The following is a 25,932-nucleotide window of genomic DNA, read 5'->3' as shown; positions in this document are numbered from 1 at the left end:
GATGATGGGATGCACAGCCCAATATATGTGGACACCTCCCAGGTTGGAGAAGTCTGGTTTTTTAAGCCACTGCCAGGGGAAAATATCTAGAATGATAACAGCAGTGTAGCTGAATCAGGACAACATTAATGTCAGCCACATTCACAAAAGGTTTGTGAACACTGCAGCTTGCTTGTGTATCTGCACAGATCACAATCACAACCTTCTGGATTGCAGCACCTGGCCCTAGACACGTCAATGCATGCAATGCCTGTCCCTTTGATAAATTGAGAGTGGGATACTCATACCCATTATCACAGAGACACGCAGGAAGAATTAGCATTGCTCTTTGCAAAGGTGAACCCTTCCCTATCTCATATGAATTAGAACCTGGTTTCTCCATTTCTGTGTAGTGTTAAAAGTATTCTTTCTAGTAGCTGAGAGCACTTCACATCCATCTTCAAGTTCCTGTTCTGAATTCCAATCCCAGTTCTTTCCAACTCCGGAAAGAGCTCAGTGTCATTACCTTCAAAAACGATCTCCATCCATTCATTGTCTTGCTCCAGCCCATCTGTGCTTCTTGGAAAATGTGGTATGTCCTCCCTACAGAGATTTGCCTGGCCTCACCACTTCCTGCTTTGGGGTGGGCAGAGAAGGCAACTGTATCAACACAGGCTTTGCCAGGATCTTGATTTGACTGCTGCTGGTAGTTTCAAATCCCTACTTTTATATTTTGTATTCTGCCATTTGATTTAAGATGTAAGCCACCTACTGTGCCACCACATGATGGTGGAAAGGAGTCTTTCCCTCCATCCAAAACTAGCATACCAAAGACAAGGGTTGGTTAGAAATTCCCCAGGATTTGAGTGTTTTCTTCTGAGCTGATGATGCCTCATCTATTTGGACTGGAAAACCAGCTTCTCTAGATAAGGCATGCGAGAAATGCTCTTTGGTCTCTGGAAATCACATTGATTATGGACATCAATCTAAGACATCTAAGCCAACTCAGAGATTCTGACCCATTCTTTCATCTTCTGTACAACCCTGTTGATTCTCTAGTTCCTGACTGACCCTGCCTATAGATCTTTAGACTACTAATTAACCACACAGCTTCACAATTAACTAATCACAATACTGTATGTGTTGTTGTTGTGATGGGGGGGGGGTATTCAGGTATTTGACCTCCAACCTGCTACTGAAGTCATATCAATGAGAGTCATAAGAGAAGCTCAGATCCCATCCTTGCCCTAAAATAGGTGCTAGGGCTATATTATCTGGTTCAGTCACTTCATAAAAAGGCAAACTACAGTTTTCTTTGCTTCATATGGTGGTTGGGGAAGGGAGACATCTCATGTTTTATCTTGCTTTTGCTTCCTTAATAAGTTATATCTTCTCATATATTTTGAATGTATGACAGTTTCGGTTTGACCAATTTAGCTTCTAGGGAGAGAGTGTTTACTCTTAATGTCATTCTGGACCCATTTATTTGAGACATGTTTGTTTTTCGTATCAGGAGTGACTTGAGAAACTGCAAGTTGCTTCTGGTGTGAGAGAATTGGCCATCTGCAAGGATGTTGCCCAGATGTTTTTGATCTTTTACCATCCCACCAGCCTCGCAAATGCGTCTGGTGGGGACAAAGGACAGGGCCTTCTCTGTGGTGACCCCCGCTTGTGGAACTCGCTCCCCAGCAAGATAAGATCGGCGTCCTCCCTCCTTTCCTTTAGGAAAAAACCAAAATCGTGGTTTTGGAACCAGGCCTTTGGCTAGCAGGCATAACGGCACTTTGGACATTGAACTGGACCATATGATTGTTCAATAATGGAAACGGCTATTTGATTGTATAACTAATGTTTTTAATCTATTAGGTATTTATGGTTTTTATATTGTTGTTATACTGTGATATTGCGGCATCAAATTGTTGCCAGTGTTAGCTGCCCCAAGTCCCCCCTCGGGGGTTGAGAAGGGCAGGGTAGAAATGTTGTAAATAAATAAATAAATAAGGAGCTGGAGCTGACAGAGGGAGCTCATCCGTACTCTCCCCAGATTTGAACCTCCAACCTGTCAGTCTTCAGTCCTGCCAGCACAAGGGTTTAACCCTTTGTGTCACTGGGGGCAAATAGTAAACAAATGAGACATGAATCTATTCCAAAAAGGTGCTGTATTTAAAAATTCAAAATACAGAACACTTCTGGTCTCAAGCATTTTGCATAAGGGATACTCAACCGATACTTAGGTTTTGACTGGATTCTTTCCCACCAAGTTACAGACAATGAAAAGATAAATAGACACAAATTGATTCATCCAAATCTAATCAAGAAATTTCAGAATAACAATTCTACCCAAGTATTGCATCATTATCCAAAGGAAATCACCCATATGTTCAATCCTTATATGGAAAATAGTGGAAGGGTGGTGGATTCGCTACAATTAATTGACGTGATTGTTAATAAGTAGTAAATGGAATTTATAATGTGCTAAATTAAACTAATAAATGTAAGGTGGGTTAGAGGATAATATACTCTTAATCTGATTAACTCTAAGCACTTGGGTTTAAATGAGTACTATATCAGGCTCCCTTTATCCTTCAAATCTTAGCGTATCATTGTGAATTCCTCTCAGTGGAAATAAGATATTATTCCAGATGTTCTAGCAAAAGGCAAACCCATCATCGTCCTGCAATGCCGAGGAGTTCGCAGCTTCTGGAATTTACGCCTTTCAATACTGTGCTTACATACCGAAATGCAACACTGCAGTTAACTACAAATTTTACCAAGTCAACTTGTAAATTGACTTACAATTTTTTAAACTCTGAAATTCTGGATTCCAAAGAGGTTAGTGCTAGATGTGAAGTGAATGGATTTTTTTAAATGTTGTTTTCATGCTAATTTATCCACTTACAAGACTTTGCAAAACACTGCTATTATATCCTCACAAGATGGGCAGTTAAATTAATTGCTAACAGACAAAGTTTTCAGCAAATGGACATGGGAGAGAAAGTTCCTGGATCCAGTTTTAAGAATTTTGATTCAGCCTCTCAAGAGTGTTGTGAAAAATCCTAGATGCTGGATTCTCAGGACTGAGCCTTATGTTTGGACATAATCTCCACTAGCAGAAAATGTTCTTCAGGGCTTAAAGCATTGCTAAGTATGTAATAAAGATCACTGTTTTTCCCAAAGGACTCACTCACCCAGCAACAATACTGACAAATAATTTTCTCTATATATTTCAGTCTATACTCAGTACTGTTTCATTATCTGGGCGGAGGCCACAAGGGGGCGCTAGAAAGAAAAAAGATAGTCTATTTTACGGGGGGGGGGGGGGGAGTTGAAGGAGGAAAACCATTCTCCCATTTTTGCTGCCTAGTCCCCCTCCCCACTTCCCATTTCATAAATGAGGGTTGTTTTATGACAAGGACATGGGGGGGGGGGGAGGGGAATAACAGGCAAACTGGGGGAAATTGTTTTCCTCCTACAACCCACTCTCCACCCCCATAAAATGGACTATCCTTCTCTCTCTAGAGAGAGCCTCCTCCCAGATAATGGAACAGTACCCTATATTCATTTATTCTACAAAAGTCAACCCTTCTGAAGCAGGGTGTGCAAAGAAGCTAAACAGCACAATAGTTTTCAACAATAGCAATGATGAGCAGCAGTACCTTAAAACCACATTATAAATCGGCATAGTTCTGTTTACAAACTTCTTTTCTATGACTGTTATGCCCACCAAAGTTCCACTTTTTCCTCTTGTCTTTTGTTTAGCTGGAACTTTTTAAAACAGCATTGGCATTGGGAGGATAGTGAAGGGAAGCTGAAGAAAAATACATTTTGGGTGTAGTAAATATATAATAAAGCTTCAGCTGAGAAGAGTGGGATTATACTCTTGCCCAGCGATTCTCAAACTGTGATCTATTGTGGGGGAGGGGCTATGAGCCCCTTGCCTCTACCCCCCCCCCTCTTTGGCCTAGGAAACACACAACCTGCAAGGGGAGGCCTACAGGCAACAGTGTGGCCTGTGGGGCCTCCCCGCCACTGCTTTGACTGTGCTTTTCCTGCATGGCAAAAACAGGTTGGACTGGGTGGCCCCTGGGTTGCTGCTCCTCCTCTAATAATAATAATAATAATAATAATAATAATTTTTATTATTATTATTATTTTATTGATACAAAACCACAGTATGTCACAGCAAACGAGATCTATATGCTGGATTTCATATCACAAAATCACAAGCTGAACACTTCCCAGGCGTCTAGGACGGTGTGACTTTTATTATGATTATGATTATGATTATTGCAAAGGCTAGATGGTCATTTGGGTCTTAGACAGAAATATGTTTATGCTGGTAACAATTGATTTCATTTTAAATATTGTATTGTCCTTTCTTTTCTTTTTTTCCTTTTGCACTACAAACAAGGTATGTGCAGTGTGCATAGGAACCTGTTCGTGGTTTTTTTTAATTAGTTCACACAAACATTATCCATCCATCTGCCACTGGCCTAGCCTATTTGTCATTTTTTTAAATCCAATGCGGCCGCTGTGTCCAAAAGAAGCTTTTCCACCAAAAAGGACTCAGTGGCTTTAAAAGTTTCAGAACCCCTGATCTAGCCAATATATTAGTGTAGCTATGCCTGCCTTTCTACAACAGGCAAGGAAAACTGTACTTGCCTCAAGAATCCCTTACTGAGCAAAAGCTGCCTCACCAGCTATACCCAGAGTTTTAAAAAGCAAAAATCTGTAAGTTTGGCCATCGAAATAGAAATCATAAGAAAAGTGGGGGCTGATGAAATAAAAAGTTGTGCTTGGATCAATTTTACAATAAATTTTCAACTAGTCTCTAGAAAATTCAAAATGTTTTATTTACTTCTATAAGGCATATTGTTTTGTTTCACATTGACATATTGTTAGCTTTGGATTAAAAGTTTGGTGAAACATGTTGAAATGCTCTTTTTTTGTAATATAGGAACTATCCCTATGAGTTTAATGTTCTTTCTATCTCCTATACAAAGCACTCCATTATAAAGTAATGCCTAAGAAAACATCTACTTGGTTAACTGAGACATACAGTGAAATACCATTATATGGGTGTCTATACTGACCATATAATGCACATTCAAACTGAATTATATGGCAGTGCAGAGTTTCAAGTATCTTACTAAAAACGAGTGAAATTGGTGGTCCACAACAGATGTTAAGAAGAGTAATATCTTTGGAGTATTGTGGTATTCCGACAGCTGGAAATAACTGCAGGTTATTCCTCTGCTTGAATTTGCAAATTTCTCCCTCAAGAGTCTCTGTAATCTGATTACTTCCTTTGCTAATGCTCATGTAAAAAGGAGGAGGAACTGCGGAAAGAATAAGAGGAAAGAATTTGTTGGAAAGGGCGAAGACCTATTTAGGACACAATCTAGCCATATGAAAGCTCCTCTGGGAGAGATGCGCAGCGTGTGCCTTTACTCAGAAGTAAGCACCTTCTGACTTCATGGGTATTTGTTTCATATTAAAGATACGGAGGACTGTAACCATAAATGCATACTTAGCTAACCTATTACATTCAAAGGGACTTCATATTGTCTGTCGAAGGGTAAGGAACCTGCTACTTTCCAACCATCTTTGACTGCAACACTCATCAGCCTCAGTCTGCAAAGTCAATGATGAGGGATTGAGGGAGTTACCGTCCACACATTCACCATCCCTAGCCTGGAAGGTATTTCCCAAATTTTAAAATCCTTCTGGTACGTTGCCTGTTGCACATTTGCAGGTTAACAATAATGCAACCAAGTGCTACAAACACAAACAAGATGGGAATGCAGTCAATCAAGATGGCAAAATAGTTCTTGGGCTAAGGATATAAACTGGAGCATAATCTTGTGAGCTATGAACTCTCTCTGCCTTCATGTTCTGTCCAGTAAATCAGAAACCAAATTTGCAACTAAATTATCACAGAATTATACTGCCAGGGTTGACAAATCAAACTTTCAGAAAATAAGTGGTATAGGAGAGAACAGGTTTTTTTTCTGAAATAAAAAACGTCCATTATTTTCTATATGTGTCCTCCAGAGAGCTGAAGTCCTGGAATAACGAATATCTCTTTAAAATGTCTGCCAAACCTAGCTGTTGTGAAAGAAAAAGAGATAATCGTTTTAAAGCTCTTTCCATGCTAAAGCAATTTTTATGAGGGATTTTGTGCCAAAAGCTGTGACTTCTCTGAGATCGGCTCCTATCATCAAGATTCCAGAGGAGGCCGAAGCCCTCCCGCCCCTTTCAGGGAGCTCTCGCAAGCCTTGTGATTTGAAAAAAGACCTTGCTGTTTCGGTTTTTGAAAAAATACGACCTTTGTACAGAGAGGCTACATGCCTCTTTAGCACTGAATACATAAATGAGATTTTAATGGCTGAGGTCCTCAAGCTGATGGAATTGCATTTATTCCAATGTGATCACAAATGCAGAATCTGGTTCCACATTACAATACAATGTGTGGCATTCAGCACCTACACACCCCAGGTCTGCTGAAGCTACGTATTACTCATACTATGCTACGTTCTGATAGTCTTATGAATGAATTTATTCACCGCAGCCATTTGTGGCGGCTTTGCCAACTCTGTAGCCCAGGTGTAGCATACTTTCCAGTTTTCACAGATTGAAACCATAGCACTTGTCGTCAAAAGGCATGAGCTTGTAGTCAACATGGAAAAAAGTTATTAATGAGGAGGTGGTATACACAAATGAGGAGAGGCTGTAGCAACATGCTTTTGCCTGAGCCCACTGAACTCAACTCTTATTATTTTATCTTGTATCCTGTGTTTAACCTTCTGTATTATTGTGTTATTGGTTGTATTTTATCTGATGTTATTATTTGTAGTATGTATTTTATTTTGCTTTATTGTAATTGCTAGGCTTGGCCTCATGTTAGCCGCCCCGAGTCCCCTTGGGGAGATGGTGGTGGGGTATAAATAAAGTTTAATAATAATGTAATAATACTGGCTAAAACAAAATTCCCCTCCTCTCCACTTACAGTAAAGTTTCGCTTATCTGACATAAATGGGCCGGCAGAACATCGGATAAATGAAAATGTTGGATAATACGGAGTCTCCCACTGTTACCTGTCCAATGCGACACTAGATACCTAGAATACTTACAACAGGGACTCATAGGGTTAAGGCAAGGCAACGCCTTGAGGCTAGAACAGCCCGGCAGGAAGTGCCTGGATGTGGAAGAAGAGCGTGGAAATCACAGAGGGAAGGAGGGAGAACGCTTCCGCTTCTGGTCCTGCCTCTTTCCCCTCTTTCCTCCCTCCTCCTCTTTCTTGTATTGCCTTTTCCACTTATTAGGAATTAGGGGGTACTCCTTTAATTGAAGGTGAAATGCTGAAGGAAAAGCGGGGCATAAGATAAGCGCGTCGGATAAGATGGAATGTCAGATAAGCGAGACTCTATTGTATCTGCTAATTGAGTGTCAGCTATTATTGCACTTCTAACTCTATTTCTATGTAAAGGTAAAGGTTTTCCCCTGACATTAAGTCCAGTAATGTCCGACTCTGGGGACTGGTGCTCATCTCCATTTCTAAGCCGAAGAACCGGCATTGTTCGTAGACACCTCCAAGGTCATGTAGCCAGCATGACTGCATGGAGTGCCATTACCTTCTCAACGGAGCAGTACCTACTGATCTACTCACATTTGCATGTTTTCGAACTGCTAGGTTGGCAGAAGATGGGGCTGACAGCTCCCCAGAATCGAACCTGCAAACTTTCGGTCAACAAGTTCAGCAGCTCAGTGCTTTAACCCACTGCGCCACTAGGGACTCCTAGCTATATTTCTAGATGTTATTCATTCATTCATTCATTTATTTATTATTTACCGTATTTCTATCCCGCCCTAACTCACCCCCAAGGGGGGGACTCACAGCCCCACAGGCCCACAGCCTGGCACAACTCGATCCTCCGTCGACATAAACATAACATATTATAAATACATTAAACATTAAATCATTAAACATAAAACAATCAGATATAAATACAATTAAAACAGGATTTAAAACAGCAGTTAAAACAACCACATAGTCTGTAATCAAAGTCCATGACCCATTCCAGTTACAGTAAACTAGGCTGAAGTCAAAAGGGGAAAGGGAAAGGAGGAGAAATTGGGAAATTTTAAAAGCTGAAAAAGTGAGATGATAGAGGATGAATTCTTACCACACTCAGACAGTTGGAGGGTATGACGAAGGGACTCTTACACCATCCATTTTATTGTAGTATTTATTGGTTTTTGACTTTGCTCTGGTCTGGAATGCATTGAACAAGACTGTTTCTATATGTGTATATGCTGAATACCATGTAATGTTTTTTTCTGGGTCATACTTGGGGGGGGGGGATAGCTTTTTTTCCTGTGTTAAATGGTCAAACTGTTTAGGAATAGAACAGGGATCTCAGAGACAAGGAAAACTTGTGTAGCCTAAAATGATGGAGGCAGAAAGAAAGCCCTGGGGGGAAAAAGAGTAGAAGGGAAAGAGCAGAAGAGACAAGTATCTGAGGAAAGGGCTAGCAACAGGGTGCCAAAACATAGGAAAGTAGGTGTGTAGCTTTGGAGAAGGGCACAAAAATGAAAGCACTGCTCCCACAAAGAGGAATTCTGACCCCCAGATGCAGCCTTGCATAGAGGGAAACACTTAAAACCATTCACTCTTACTGCTCTTCTATTTTCTGTATTCCACATTCTCTTGACAATGTTGCCTGCCCTATTTCTTTGGATGTCTAATTGGGATTTCCAATAGTTCAAGTAAAATTTTAAGATACTGGGAGGCCATTCTTATTGCGGGCAATGTCCTCAATTTTGACAGGAATACACCCCATCCCACCCCCCAAAATAACTACTACTCTGCTGGAAGGTAGTCCACAAAGCTGAATTTCACAAACAAGGTGTTCCTTATATGCAAACTTCTAGTTCACACATGTCACGCAATGCCAGCAGGCCAAATTCAGCCCCTATGTCATTTTATGTGGCCCACGAGGCTTTCAATGCCAGGGCAACACAGTTACATTTATAGTCTTACAATTACACTGTTTAGTGGTACTGTGTTGTATTGTTTATTGTGATTTTTTTATTATCAAATGTGGTTGGGTTTTAAATGCTTTTTATTAAGTTATATCTTGTATGTACTTGTTGACATTGAGCACCGTATATACTCGAGTATAAGCCGAGTTTTTCAGCCCTTTTTTAAGACTGAAAAAGGCCCCCTTGGCTTAAACTCAATCCAAAGTCATTTATTTTTCTCTTTGTTATTATTTTTATTACAATTTTTATTTTACTTTATTATTATTGCTAATATTACATTTATTATTTTATTCTATTATTATTATTTTACCCTATTTACTATTATGTTTATTGCATTTATTATTTTGCTCTTTTATTATTACATTTCCATTATTTTACACTAGTATTATTTTTAAAATTACTTTTATTATTTTGCTCTGTTATTATTACTGGAAGGTTACATAAGTACATTTACATTGAAGAAAATTAGAATAATGGTTTAATCAGAGTTGGACAGTCTTCTCTTAAATTACAGTTTTATGTAAATATTCAAAAACATTTAACCTACTGATGCCTCAATTAATGTGTGTGTGTTCATTCGATGCTTAGAACATTGGTCTTTCACATATAAGACAAACAAATAAATACATGAAAACCAGATTATTAAATACAATATAAAATACACCATTAAAATCCTATAAATCATTAAAATGCTACATATATCAATGGCAAGAGGCACCCTTAAAATACTATATACTGCATGGATTAGCACCTGCGTAATTAAAAAAATAGATAAAACCAAATAAATACAGAATTATTTAAACTTAAACAGGGAACACCTTGGTTATAAATAGCCACTATTAGTTAAAAGCACCTACTGATGCCTCAATTAATGTACTTTTATTGGTATCTATTTTTATTTTGAAATTGACCAGTAGCTGCTGCATTTCCCATCTTATACTCAAGTCAACACATTTTCCCAGTTTTTTGTGTGGTAAAATCAGGTGTCCCGGCTTATATTCGGGTTGGCTTATAGGTATTTGCCTTTAATGTTGTCAGCCACTCCAAGTCCCATATTGGGAGATAGGGCATGATATAAGTAAAGTTTTACTATTGCAAATGGCCCTTTGAAGGCAACCATAAGGCTGATGTGGCCCTTGGTGAAAATGAATTAGATACCCCCATTCTAGCTCATCGCAGTGCCCTCTGACATTCTGGAGATTTCGGCCTCACCTCATTTTAAAGGAACCCGGGGCGTCCCTTTCCTAAACATGTAATACTTGCCACAGGAGGTTGAGTGGGGAATGAGTCCTATAGCCTAGCCTCGGGAGTAATCATCATGCTGCGGGAAGAGTCCCTTTTTAGTTTCTTTTTTTCTCCCTTCACTGCCTTTGCCAATTCCAATAAACCACCAGACTACTGGGATAGAATCAGTAAGACTGGAATCCAAACTTCTGGAGGCACTTAAATAAAAGCAAACAAAGTTGGCAGCAGAATCCCCGAAAGCAAACATTCTTCGAAGAAGATCCAGGGAGAACCCGCAGAAGAATCAAGAGGGTTTCAATTTACACTCGCAATTCCTCATTGGGATCACACACACTAAGCTGAGATATTTACTGGAAATGCTCATATTCTAAACAAGAAAACATGGGGAAGAAGGCAAACAAACAAAAAACAGAAAGGGGGAGTCAGGTTAAAGATTTGAAAATCTTTCATTAACTCTAGCTCTTCAGCTCTTAAACTGAAATAACAGCGTCAGCAATCCATGCCCATTAGGCTTGGCATTCTGTCCATGCTCAGATGTACTATCATCATAATCACCACCATCATCATCACTTGATTGTCTGTAAACCTGAAGAAAATCTGACTTTCACAAACAGATCATATCAGCTCTTGTTACTTCATCACACTAGATCAGGGGTCCTCAAATTTTTTAAACAGAGGGCCAGGTCAAAGTCCCTCAAACTGCTGGAGGGCTGGATTATAATTTGAAAAAAGCATGAATGAATTCCCATGCACACTGCGCATATCTTATTTGTAGTGCAAAAAACACTTTAAAATAATACAATAATTAAAATGAAGAACAATTTTAACAAATATAAAGTTATTAGTATTTCAATGGGAAGTGTGGGCCTGCTTTTGGCTGATGAGATAGGATTGCTGTTGTTGTTGCTGTGTGCTTTCAAGTCGTTTCAGCCTTAGGTTGACCCTGACCAAGGACCGCGTAAATGATCTTAGGGGGCCGTATCCGGTCCTCGGGCCTTAGTTTGAGGACCCCTGCACTAGGGAATGAATCCATTTTAAATCCGGTTTCTGCCTTTTACAGAATTCTGGGGTTTGTAGTTTAATGAGGTTGTTAAAGGCTCCTCCCTAAACTACAAACCCCAAAGTTCTGCAGGAGGTTGAACCCGGATTTAGAGTGGATTCATTCTCTTGTGCAATGAGGTCATTGGGCTGAGACATTCATTCCAAAAATATATTGTGATACCTGTTCTCAAGGTGTTTTTAGGCTTCAGTTGAGTTTTGCTGTGCTGTTACAGAGTTTATACTACCCAAGATGCTTATTTACATTTCAAGTGTTTCTTCTACTACCTAACTATGATCAGGCTTGGGCAAACAATCTGATAAGGTTGTTGGTGCAGATGGAGGCTGACATGGAAAACTAGAAAAGAGAAGCCAGGAAAAAGACCACGATGATCCAGCTACTTGGTGGAGCTACTCCCTTTTCTCTTCTCATTCTTAAGATTATTTTTTTTTTGCTTTACAAAATCATTTCTGGGTGGAAAATAATCATGTCAATTCAGGGTAAATGTTGGGACTTTGGAAGGAATTAATGTATGTATTAGCCATGCATTTCTTTCACCAATGCAGTTTGGGATGACTCATTCACTCTCCGCCTCTCCCTGTCCCATTCCTTAGCACCGAGTAGGCTAGCTGATAGTTTTGTTTCTGCTCTTATCACAGATAAGATACCGGCCATTTTTCTGTGGCCCTCGAGTAAGGTCTGACAAATATTGACCAGCTCTTTCAGAATGCTGGAAATGTCACCTTTGCGGAACAATAAAAATTTGGAGGATTTAAATTGGGAGGGAGGCTGAAGAAATGACGCAATCGTCTTTTCCAAAGTCAGCTGTTAACATAAAAGTAAAGGTTTCCCCTGACATTACATCTAGTCATGTCTGGCTGTGGGGTGATGCTCATCTCCACTGCTAAGCTGAAGAGCTGGCGTTGTCCATAGACATCTCCAACGTCATGTGGCCGGCATGACTGTATGGAGCGCTGTTGCCTTTCTGCCAGACCAGTACCTATCTATCTATCTATTTGCATGTTTTTGAACTGCTAGGTTGGCAGAAGCTGGGCCTAACAACAAGAGCTCACGCCACTCCCCAGATTTGATCTGCCAACTTTTCTGTCAACAAGTTCAGCAGCTCAGTAGTTTAACCTGTTGTGCCACCAGGGGGCTATTAACATGGTGTGTAACAATTGTTGAATGTGACTATTGAGGCTTTGATGAAAAGATGGCCAAAAGTAGAGCCTAGAGAGAGAGATAGAAACTTTGGGACTATAAGTGCCAGATGCCCGTCCCCAAATTGACACCCAGTACGCCCATCAACCATGTTGCCTGGAAAACTAAGGACTTGCAATCTTCAATGCTAACCTTTATAGTCTTTGACAAAATGTGATGTCAAATTGAAAATAAACAAAAATAAATGCACATTCCTTTATGAACATCTGACATCCAGCAATGAAAATTGCAATCCTTACAGAAGGAATGGCTGTTTCAAGTTCTAATGGTTTTTCACTAGTTTGGAAAAATAGTAAATTTTACCAACTTCAATGAATAGAGGAAAATTCCCTTGACAGCTCTATTATTCTCAGGTAATGTGTTGACCCAGGTCACATCACTAGTGGTCCGCCTACTCAGAAGCAACCTATGGGTTACATTGTACTAATATAATGTGACCTGCCAGGTGCTTAATTTGACATGTGTTTCGTGAAGTCTTAGGCATGACACATGGAGCAAAAAAGTTGGTTTTTATGGGGTCCCTGGAGTTTCTTGGAGAGTCAACCTGCGCACAATGAGTTGTACTGCACTATTTGCAGTCATAATTTGTATAGGTCCAATTTAGTACATTCATGTGCAGCATATCAGGAGATATTTAGGGTACTCCTTTCAAAATGTTTGTTCCACAAGGCTGCTAAGAAATCATCAAGAGTTAAATTCACCTCTCTAGAACTTTAGTGTGAGTATGAAACTGCATATTCTCATGATGAAAATTAATTTATGTAAGATTAAGACAAAGCATTTGATTGTCAATTAATACCAGCTTGGATTGGCTCTCCATCTTATCATTCCTTGATCCTAAATTATTTTTCTCTCCATACTACTTAGCATCCTTGATTAAGAGAACATGTGCATAGGGCAAGGGGTGGGGGAAACATATGACCTCCCAGGTGGCATTGCTCCAATTCCCCTTGTCTCAAATCATACACCATGCTGCTGGGGCTGATAGGAGTTGGATCCCAAAAACAACTAAGAAGTACACATTCTCCATCCACTGGTATGGAGAACTACAATGTTGTGGATGGTTACATATGTGTTCTGTCAATGACAATTTGACAATTGCAGTCATCCTCAAAGCTTTTTTAAAATCACAGTCACAGGAATTATTTTCAAAACCCTCTGACATTGAACAGGTGCAAATGAGGACACATGTGCCAAAAGAGGGAGAGACAAACTGGGAGAGACTGCAGTTGGCAGTTGGCACTAGCCTAAGTCTACTGGGAAGGGCAAGATTGCACCCTTCCTCTCATCTCCTCCCTGGTGTGTTGCAAAGTATGGTTATGCTTTCAACTCCAATGGCAGCAACTGAAATAAGCCGAGGACAATGGGGTTATGTGGGAGAAGGAGAGAAAAACTGGGACACTTTAAAAGCAGCTGAAAAGTGGAAAGATCATGGAGTAATCAGAACTATCCCTGCCAAATCAGGACAGTTAGAAGACATGTGATCCTGCTAATGGGAATCTGGATGTATTCATACTGCATTCATACTTCATTACGGAAGTTTGATACCACTTTAATGACTATGGCTGCTTCCTATGGAAGCTGAGATACTGAGCTTAGACTGCTCTGCTAGAGAGTCTGACCCACTTCCCTCTACTACATCATGACAACAATTTGGCAGAGTACCTCAAACTTAAAACCTAGATTGCATGTGATGGAGTTGTGGCACTATCGAATTGCTATAGTTGTGCAACATGCACAGCCCTAAGCCACAGCCAACAAGTTAGTCAGGATTTGTTGGCTTCATTAGGATGTTAGAATTTTACATGGTGGCATTTCGATGACCCCATTCCCCTGCAAGAGGCAGTTGTTGTTGTGTGCCTTTTGACTTATGTGACCCTAAGTTGAACCGATCATGGTGTTTTCTTGGCAATATATGTTCAGAAGAGGAGAAAATAATATTTCTATAAATATTTTAAAAAAAAATGTGTGCTCCAAACAAGATGTGTTTGGAGATGTGTAATTCCAAGTTAGTGCACCTAACTGGGGTCCAGTGTCCCTTTGGGGGTTAAACATTTGCCTGCCCAGTTCTGCTAACAAGGCCCGGAAAGGATTCATGAATTGGCCTCTAGATCACATTGGGGAAAAAAATGGAAAGATATATCCTGCTAATAGCTCAGTTTTGGGTATCATTTTATGAATATATTGGTTTTTAAGCTTTTTTTAAAAAAAAGTGTGTGTGTGTGTGTGTGTGTCCCCACCCCCAGGAACAGTTTACTACTCATGCTATACTTATTCCAATTTTAATTTTTAAGCTTTTTAATATCTCGCCCATTAACTCATCATTCTGATGTGCAAGAACCCATTCCATTTTAGAAATGAAACAGTAGTAACAAAATCCTCTAAATAGCACTATTCCACTCAACCTTTATGGTGCATGTGTGTGTCTTCAAATAATCTGTTGATTTATGGTTACTTCATAAATTTTTCTTAAGTAAACGGATATTTGAAGATGATTTTGCCAGTTCCTTCCTCTGAAATATAACTTACAGCATCTGGTATTTGTTGGTGGTTTGCCATCTAAATCTTAACCAGGGCTTACCCTACTTAGTTTCCAAAATCAGTCAGGATCTGGTGCCTTTAGGGTATTTAGGTATATGGGACATATATTACTTTCAAATAAAACCTATGTGGGTTATGTGCTGTCAGAGGCTTTCATGGCCAGAATCACTGGGTTGCTGTGAGTTTTCCGGGCTGTTTGGCCATGTTCCAGAAACATTCTTTCCAGATGTTTCATCCACATCTATGGCAGGCATCCTCAGAGGTTGCCTCACAACCTCTAAGGATGCTGCCATAGATGTGAGTAAAAACATCAGGAGAGAAAGCTTCTGGAACATGGCCATACAGCCCGGAAAACTTACAGCAACTCTGTGTGAGTTATGCTTGTTTTGGAGGCTTATGTTTGGTTAGGACACATACTACGAACCGGTCTATGAAACTGCCAATGCAGTTTCTGATTTTGGACTAGGGAATCTGTGGCCCTCCAAACACTGAGGGATTCCAACTCCATGGCAGGAGATGCCATCCAACAACATCTAGAGGGCTGTAGATTATCTGCCTTTTATCTAATAGCTAGATTCTGCTGATACAGCACAGAGAAACTTCCAACTAACTTCTAGTGACTTGAGAGAATAGCCCTGAGTTGTAAAAAAAACCCAACACTGACAAAGCAGCACAACTGTAAAGTTATTGATTTAGAACTGGGGCTGAGTTATGCTGCACTCTTATCTCAAATATAGAAGGAATCCCTTCTTGGGTGAGATAAGCAGGATTCTTTATCAGCAACAAGGAAAACAAGGGCTTAGGTCAGGAATCTGCTTAACAAGTGAGGAATGACAAGGCAGACGAACACGTTTGTAAACCAGGCTGGCTGAGCCTGGAGCAACATTTCCAAATTAGCTACACTGGGAGAGAAAATTGAAGGCTATCTTTCTTTTCTTTTTCTTTTTTTTTCTTTTTTTTTGGGGGGGGGGGAGATGGAATTCCTTACTTGCTATATTTTAGAAAATTTTTGTCAGTTACTAGCTACTTGAAACATTTACTATTTTGATACACTTACAACTATTGTAACTAATTAAATAACCAGCATTCCCCCACAGACAATATTTTAGGGCTCGGAAGTAAATGTTATTCATGGCACTTAAAAATGACATTGCAATTGCACAAAATAAAAATAATTATGCTTGTTACAACTCAGAACTAATGCATAAAATAACATACATGTTTGCAGCAGGTTAGTTTCAGACTTTGTTTAACTATACTTAATCTAATCTAATGTAATGCTGGCCCATTGCCACGCCTTTTTTACTTTTTCTTTTTACTATGTATGTAGGATCTCTTTCTGCATCTCCAAACAATCAGCAAGTCCAGTACTTTGCATGTTTTTATTTACACTGCAACCATTTTGATTTGCAAGCCACCCTGAGTCCCAATCTTGGGGAAAAGTGGGATATAAATAAAGATAACAAGATGTCATGCCTGTTGCTTCCAACTGGGCAGAATTAGTCAAGAATGCCCCATAAGCCAACTGCCTGTACAAGATAATGCAAAACATGGTTGAAAATGGAGGATTTATTTGATAATAAAAAAGTTGTTTGGTTTCCTTTCAAATATATATTGGGGAAAATATAGAAATATATTGCTGCTAGGATGCATTGTGCACATGCCCACAGACACGGTAAAGCAGATGTGTCATGTGGCTGTGCCCTGAAAGGTGCCCAGCTAGCTACTTGTGCTCTCAGATGAAGTTTGCTGCTGGCTGAATTGATGCTGACAGAGCATCGGAAGCTTGGCAGTGTTTCAGCTGGCTTTTAGATCTGTGTTTTGAGCAGTAGCTTGACATGCAGACATTTGCCACTGATAATGTTTCTCTCCAGGCTGTGAAAAGCTTCACCTGCTGATTTTTGCGCATCACGTTGTGTAAGTCACAAGAACAATCCAGACGGGCTTTTCTCTAGTTATTTGGCAATCTTACTACACTGCTGTAGCTGAGCTGCTTCATTTCACTCCCACTAAAAGGCCAGAGAGAAAGACCACCACATCTAAGGACACGTGTTATCACCATCTTGCCACCATAAAATGTGTTCTGCTTTAACTTAGAGCTGAGCATCTGGTGAAACTCTAGATCAGTGGTTCTCAACCTGTGGGTTCCCCAAGTGTTTTGGCCTACAACCCCAGAAATCCCAGTCAGTTTACCAACTGTTAGGATTTCTGGGATGAAGGCCAAAACATCTGGGGACCCACAGGTTGAGAAGCACTGCTCTAGATGTTCCTGAATTGCAGCTCCCATGACTCCCCACAGTTGGCCATACAACTAGGGCTGATGGGATTTGCAATTCAACCACATGTTTCCTGTCTCACTTTAAAGGAAGATCTGGAGTCAGACCACATCCTCTCTTTTAAGCATTACAACAGCATGGATTGAAAAGGGTTTATGCAACATACAACATATTCAGTACAATTCTGCCTCTGTCAAGATAGCTCCTTTTTTGATATACACCATAGCTTTTCCAAAGCTACCATGACTTTTCCCTGTGGCACATCAAACTGTTTTGAAGCTCCCTTTAAAGAAGGCAAACAAGTGTCAAAGGAGCCCAGTCTAACCCACATTTTAAAAGGGGACTTTAAATGATACACCCTTCTTTAACCAGACAAGGCTCCGACTGATGGCTCCACTCTTTACAAGCCAGCCAGAAGTGCTTGTAAGTATGCTGGCATCATGCTGATCTTTCTCATAGCAAATATGGAAATGGAGAACAACATGCTCAGGCAGGCATCCTGACACACAGACCTGGGAACCATTGCCCAAGATGAGCTTTTTTCTTCTTCTCATAAGCACAAAGTTGCTTCAGAGCCATCTCTATACCAATTATGTGTTTTGCTGCAGTAAACACATGAGGCATGGAGACAGGGAGCTGACTGGGAGCAATCCAGACTATCTGTCCATCTCGCTCCACACTGTCTGCTCTGCTCTGAATCAGGGCAGCCACTAGGCTCTCAGGTAGACACAGACTTGCCTATCACCTGATCCTTGCAACAGGAGATGCTGGGGACTGAACTCGAAACCTTCTGCTGGCAAAGTTATACACTCCACCACAATGTTGCTGTTCCTCCTCGGTGCATGTTTCCAAACACCGTGTGACATATGAATGGCATCTATTGGGGAGTCACAAGGGGCCATGTTTTCAGCGTGTGTTTTGGAAGTGCCTTTTCACCTTGCACACTTTTCAGGTCTATGGCAAAAAGGAAAACACATCATGGTAAACACAGTGGCCGAATAAAGTATGGGCTGTAGCCCGTGGTATGTTTACATCTCTCCTCTAGTGCTGCTGGCATTCTTTCCTCATGTACATTTTGCTGAACAGGAAAAGTGATCTCTTCTGTGCAAACATTTGCAGTCACACAAATAAATAAGTCTGTGAGGTTACATGTGGCACAGTGCACTCTCTCAGATACGTACATTCACACCACAATATAACAGTTCTTTTCAAAAGTATTTACTTTATTTACTCTAGGGGCCACCAAACTATACTGAAGGGAACTGAAGTATAGTTCTCTTAAAGAATCTATTTTAACTATCCTTTTAAAATTAAACTATCCTATTAAGTATCTCTATCTCTGTTCATTATCGCAAGGACTAAAAAGGAATATCACAGACAATCCTAGCAGATTTGACTATTAGTTTATAGATTGCAGTTCACTTTATCGTTTTTAATTGATCTTGTTTTCAGTCTTTGTAAATCAATTTCTGTTGCATCATCGGCGAAATGTGGTATATTAAATAGACAAATCATAATTTTTTGTTTAGTTTTATTTTTTTAATTTAGAAAACTATTTAATTAATTTTAACATTAACAGTTGGGTTCGCAATCAAAATGGTTTGCATTTAGGGAAAAATGAAAGCAGAAAGTAAAGAAATTGGAAAAAGAAAAATATGTATAGGGATATAACTAAAGCTAAATCAAAACACAACACAAATACTAAACTTGCTGACTAAGAAACTAAGAAACAAAAGGGCTTTTACACCCATCCAAACTTTGATGAAATAAAGGAAAAATATATAATTCTTCCATTACAAGCCCAACTAAATAACCACATTCGTATATTGTTACATCATTAGAGATCTTACTGCTCAAAAAATCCAGAAATTGTTTTCAGACTTTCAAAATAAATCTTCAGTTGACTTATTTTTAAAATCTGCACTAGTTTGCCAATAGGAGTTAACTGAGCAACCTTCCGTTGCTGGCGCTTCCGTTCATTTCCAAGTTTCATTTTGCCAGATTAGTTTTAATGTGTTAGTTCATAGATGCCAGGATGATTGTTCCAACCAGCCTCTTTAGAGTTTATGACCAGAGTTAATAATAAGTTGTCTTTTTTTATATTCCATTTCACTCTGATCCCACCCCACCTCACCACCACGTAAACTGTGCATTCAAACCTGGGGCTTGACTATTATGCTTTACTGGTGCAGCCGAAAAAGTGGACTGCGATCCAGGAAGAGCATACTAAAATCTGTTCATCTTAAATGTGTCACAAGACTCTTTCTTCCCAAATGGCAAAATCCACAAACACAACTATCTCTTTGAAAACAAGATTACAGTTCATATCCAAAAACAGTAAAGCCTTAAATGCATTTCCTGAAAATGGAAGAGGGGGCGGAAAGCAGTAAAATTTGGATTTGGTAAAAAGTGATCTTTCTTTCTTTCTTAAACGGAAATCCATCCAGATCTTTTGATATATCAACCCCATCACTACCAGAGCCCAGGAAAAGTTTTAACTTGAAACAGATCAAAGGCCAAGGTCGTCAAGCTTGGCCTTGGTTTTCTACAGGTACTGAGCAAAGACAGGGTTCTGGCTGGGATTGCGTGTTCCTGATCTCATGCAAGTTGCTCTGGGAGCCTTTTTGGCTGAAGGAGCAGATTAAAATGTTTCAAATGAGCAAATAATGAAAGACAGAAAGGGTGACGTCTAACTTCGATGAGACCAGGACAAAGAGAATTAAGTGCAAACTTTTGAAAGGTAAAGTACAAAAGGCATCTGGCCGGAAAATGCCTTATATATCCCACACACGCACACACACACACACTTATTCTGCTTCCTTGAAGTGTTATCCATTTTTCTAATTTCATCTCCCTATGCGTAAGTTTCTGCTTGTGCACATGTTATAATTTCATTACATAGTTATGCCTCCTGATCTAGTAGGAGAACTGCTGAGATAATAATATATTTGTGGACTTTTAACTCCCATCAGCCATTAACAACAAAGCCAATAGTGACAGATGATGGGAGTTGCATCAACACTGGGAAGGCAATACATTCCCCACTCCTGAACTGGGATGTGAATGAAGTTAGATCCCTTTCATTGAATTAATGCTAGTTCGGTGCTGGTCTTCCTGCCCCTCCACAGCAGAGACCATGTACAGAGGTGCCCTACACTGCAACAGTCAGACTAATAATTTAGAGTTGGAAATAACTTGGAAGGGGAAGGGCAAATACCCTTCTTCCCACACCTTGCTTCTGACAGAAATCAGAACATTAAACAATATTTTAAAGTTTTGACATGAGCAGCTTGGTGGAAAAATGGGAAGCAAGTCCTCTCCTCCTTCTGTTGCTGGATCCCTGGAGTTACTTTCAGGAAAACCTCCCCTTTCCCCGTATAAATCACAACTAAATCATATACATCTATCTAACCAGAAACAAAAATACAGCTGCAGTACAAAGCATGCTTGCTTAAAAGCTACCTCTACCAAAATTAATGTAATTTATTTTATATAAAGAAGAAAAAAATTAAGAGCAAACCAGGCATTGCTGTGTATTAATAATTTTCATAGTTTTTAATGGTTTTAGGTGATTTTAACTATTTGTTTTAAGTATTCTATGTTTAGTTCTACAGGGTGTCCCAAAAGTCGCCACTCATAGAAAAATTGGAAATTGTAGCTAAATGTACTTAAAGTTACAAAATACTCATTACAGAATCTTACAAAATAGTTACACAATTGTTTCATAGCTGAAAGTATAAAATATATATTATATGATTTTTGACCTATGTAAGGAGACTTTACTGAAGCCATGTTCTGTTTATATGTTGTGGGTTTCAATTGTGATTTGTGCTGTTTGTAGTGTTGTGGGCCATATTGATTTTCATTTAACAGAAGAAAATGGGATACAAATACAAATACTAATACTAATAATAATGCAGATAAAACTGTGAGCATAATGTGATTTTTTTACTTTTAAAAATCTAATAAACTTCTAGGAAAAAGTGTGCCTCATGCATTTTAGCCTTTCTGTACCCTCACAAATATTTCTATGCTCTAAATCGAGAGAAGGACAAATTAACCCCAGCAGCTGAAATAAATGAATATAGCCTGTTCCCCATATGCAAAGCTTCATTTTATTTGTTTATATAATTTTAGCATCATATTACTACACTATTGTATACATGAGCATCCTCGGATTTTGGTATTCACAAATTTCTGTGGATAACAAGGGCCCACTGAACTTCACACACACACACACACGTGTGTGTGTGTGTGTGCACGCGCACGTGTGTCTGTGTTGTTGTATGGCTTTAAGTTATTTCTGACCTATAGCAACCCAAAGGTGACAAACTGAACCTTGACCTCCAGAGATTGGTTCAACTTTCAAACCACTACACCATGCTGGCCATGAGATTAAAATATAATCACCACCAAATTTACACTGCAATCATATTCATCAGGAAAATAAAAAATAAAAACCTTCCACATTAGAGAGAATAGACTTTGGTGAACATATTATTTAAGCAATAAAGATAATCTACTCAGTTGAAAAGATCCAGATCTTAATAAACGACAATGTAACAAGATTCAACTGGGGAACAGACAAGGTTGCTCCCTCTCACTTTTACTTTATTTTACTATTGGAGGCCCTACTGAAATATATCAGACAAAATGACAAAATCTGTGGGGTGAGGGCAAAAACAAAAACAAAAACAAAAACAAAAAAACAGTGGGATCTGAGATTTTATGTGAATGATCTTGTGATAATGATGTAAAAGCCACTGGATCCAACTAAGGATCTTCTGGGGGGGGGGGGGGATCGAAGTGTTTGAGACATGTTTGATTTTGCCATTTGATATAGGGAACATCATTTTATTATACCACTGTATATAATATAATTTGAGCTCCCATTAATTCTGGTATCCATGGGGGCTCTGGGAACCAAACTGCAGCATTTACCAAAGGCCCACTGTAACAGTGTAATATGAATGAGCCTCAGGTATCCAGATTAAAGAGTGATTGGAGCAATCCAATACAGTTTGAGTATTTCTTATCCAAAATGCTTAGGACCAGAAGTGTTTGGGATTTTAGATTTGAAGGGATTTTGAAATATCCATATTTACATATACGTAAGTTATGAGATATCTCAGAGATGGGATGTAAGTCTAAAGTAGGATAAGAGTTTGACATTATTAAGGTGTAGACAATACACCAGACAGGGGGAGTGTATATGTGGAATTTTCTTATATAGATGTATATGCCTTTCCATTTCCATAACTGAAGTAGGAGCAAAATGGATGTCCCAATTTAGGAAATGTTTAGATTGCTTTGATAAACCGTGAATTCCTGAGATCTTTAAAAATAAATTAGAATGGTAAATTTGGAAACCTCTGGAATAAAAGTCTCAGCGGTGAGGCTGTTTCCTCTTCCTCGTTTCCCAGCCCCCATTGGTTTTTGTTTTGCACATGTGTTCTGTGCATGTAATTCAGCAGCAAAACTAGTCAGGAAAAGGGGAGCAAGAGAAACAGATTTTTTTAAAAGTTGAAATCACTTTTTGGGTGACAAAGCAATCCAGTTATTTCTGACAGTCCGGCAACTGTCATTTTCCTGCTGAGTGCACACAAAGAAAAGCCTGGGGACAATGAATGGAAATAGTATTTCATACACATTGGAATGTATTCTTGTGTAGGCCCTGCTCGAGTGTCCTTTTGAAAGTGGGCGCACACAGTAGGCAGCGATACTATTCACACTCACTGCCAGTGCATAGTAGTTCAGTTAGATTTATTATATCATGGAAATATATTAATGCGGCTTTGAAAGTTGGGTGACTGAAATTCTAGAAACCTGTTCTAAACAAAACGTGCCAAGAAAACCCCATGATAGGTTTACCTTAGGATCCACATAGGTCAGAAATGACTTGAAGGCACGAAACAACAACTTCCACTACATAATTAAGGTTTAGAGTATTAAATCTAGGTTTCGAATCTGCTTTCAACTGAGAAGGCCTATGTTTTGGAATATTAATTGGATGATGATGATGATGATGATGATTATTATTATTATTATTATTTCCTTTTACATAAATTTTTCACTGCCATCCCATTTCAGGAGGCCCAATGTGGCAAGCAGAAGAAAATATAAAGTTAGGTCCATCAAATAAAAACTGAAATCAACACTGTGTTTATATCTCAGGTCTTATATCTTATATTTGTGTTTTCAGACCAAAATCTTCTTTTAAAAAAACCAAATAGTATTTATTGCACAATCTTCTGTGGGTGGGGGTGCATTACATTTTTTTCCCACTGGGTCTTACACTTTAGATATTTTGCATGCTCTGTTTTATCCTACTTGCATCATATTTTTAACTTTTGGATTTTACAGTGTTTTGTATAGATGCTTGTTAGATGTTGTTTCTGTCAGTGTAAATGCAAATGACCATTGGTCGAAGCATTGATAAATTGATTGACTTTTGATAGAAGAATGTCACAATGGACTATCAAACAGGACTTTTGTCTCAGTATACATGGCGTAGGAATGATGGACTGCAATTCCCAATAGTGCTAGCCAACACAACCAGCAGTGAGGAATGCTGGGAGTTGCAAATCTACCACATTCAAAGGGCTTTGTAAAGCCAAAATCAAAGCTTACAGCTACTAGTTTAGTCCTACTTGTTTTACTAAGACTTGTTGCCAAATACAGTGAACTTTTCAGACCTATGGGGATTTGGTTTGGAATTCCGCACAGTTGACAAAAAATGTGAGTAATTGTGCCCTATATTACTAAATGGTGACAGTGTGCATGTATTTCTGTCAGCTATGGACATCACTGCTATTTTTGGTATGGGCCACAATGATCCTCGGTTGGTTAAAACAGCAGATCAGGACACTACGTATTGGGAGGACCTGCTGTATATGCACAGAGACCTTTTCAGGCCTCTTCTACACTGCCACATAATCCAGATTTTGGAATCAAATAATTCACATTATTAGGTGGAACTTGATTATGTGAGTCTACACTGCCATATAATCCAGTTCAAAGCAAATAATCTGAATTTTATGTGGCAGAGTATAACTGGCCTTACAAAGGTGTGTGGAAGAAAGTGGCCACGAATACAACAGCCTTTTCTAACCATACACAAGACAAATCTGCATGTCTGTAATTATGTGTACACTTGGTAGAAAATGGGATCAAGTCCCACTGAATAAAGTGGGTTTATATCATCTTATTTCATTGTAAGGACAGAAGCGCAGGGCCACTTGGCAGACAGTATTATGAAAATGCAGGCAGTCTTTTGATAGATTTTGCATTATATTACAAACACTATTCTGTGTGTGTGTGTGTGTGACAATTCTTAAAAACAATGCAAAATTATTTATCTGAAAAATATTAGATAGCATATACATATTATAGATAAAATGTAAATATGTATAAAAATATTGATAATTCTGTTTCTGTTTTTTAGATGAGATTATTTTGAAAAGAAAAATAACTACAAAACAGAGCCCTTTAGAAACATAACACATGGTACCAAAACCGTATCTGGTTTCCTTGGCCTTCAAATAATAATTTTTGTTACATGAATGCTACATTCCAAAGTGTGGATCCAAAACTATCACCTTGATCTCTCGTTGCTGAGGCCTCACTTGGAAATAAAGGCTCCTGATTTTAATGGTACGATTTCCAAAGGCATGTTCTTAAACTCACCAGTAGAAGTGGCTTCTTAATTCAGGGGGAGTGGTACATTTGGACCCTTGCCCTTGTCTCTCAGTCTTATGATGAACAATCTCACCTCTTCAAAGCATAAACAGTAAAACGTTCCTATCCCCCGACTGGCTTTGAAAACTTTTGCAAACTTAACTGCATTTATATTTTTATCCCTGTTTCCAAACCCTCTCGGCCGATAATAAAAGGTTCTCCTTAACTCTGTGGGATTTTCTTTGGTCATGTGATATTTATCTAGTGACATATATAGATGCAATTAATTTAATAGCTGTATTCATAAAGTGCAAAGTGAAGATCAACCATAAAGTGGGGGAAAGAGGCATTTTATTCTATTTGTGAATTTGGCTGGAATAGACCCACTGCCGTCTATTAGCAGATGGATACCAGCCTTGCGAAATCTGAACACAGAATTCAGAGACACGGCTCCAGGGGAAAGGCCATCAGGTTTTCATTTCTCCTAACAAAACGCTAAAATGGAAACGGGGCAGAGGTGGAAATGTTTGCGTCTTTAAACTATTTGGCTGTTTTGAGTCCTCGGCTACTACCCTCTACCCTTCTGAAGATTTACGTGGAAAAGCACAAGTTAGGTGTCATGAGACTTCTGATTAGTATACCGTAAAGTCCACATTAGTTATGGCAAGAATAGCTAATTGTTCCGATTTACAATTTTTCCTCTACAGTTAAACTTCAGACAGGTTATATTAACTGCCCTGAGAGAGAATGGGGTATGAATAAAATATTATTATTGTTGTTATTATTATTATTATTATTATTATTATTATTATATTAAAAAGCTAGGAACTTTTTGCACAATTACAAAACTCAGTGAGGCTCACTTCTGAGCAATACACAACCCTGGCTGCACGGATATTATTCCTCTGT

The sequence above is a fragment of the Anolis sagrei genome, chromosome 2 (assembly GCF_037176765.1).
Source record: "Anolis sagrei isolate rAnoSag1 chromosome 2, rAnoSag1.mat, whole genome shotgun sequence".
NCBI lineage: Eukaryota > Metazoa > Chordata > Lepidosauria > Squamata > Dactyloidae > Anolis > Anolis sagrei.
The sequence above is the reverse complement of the archived record's forward strand: the minus strand, read 5'-3'. Positions refer to the sequence as shown.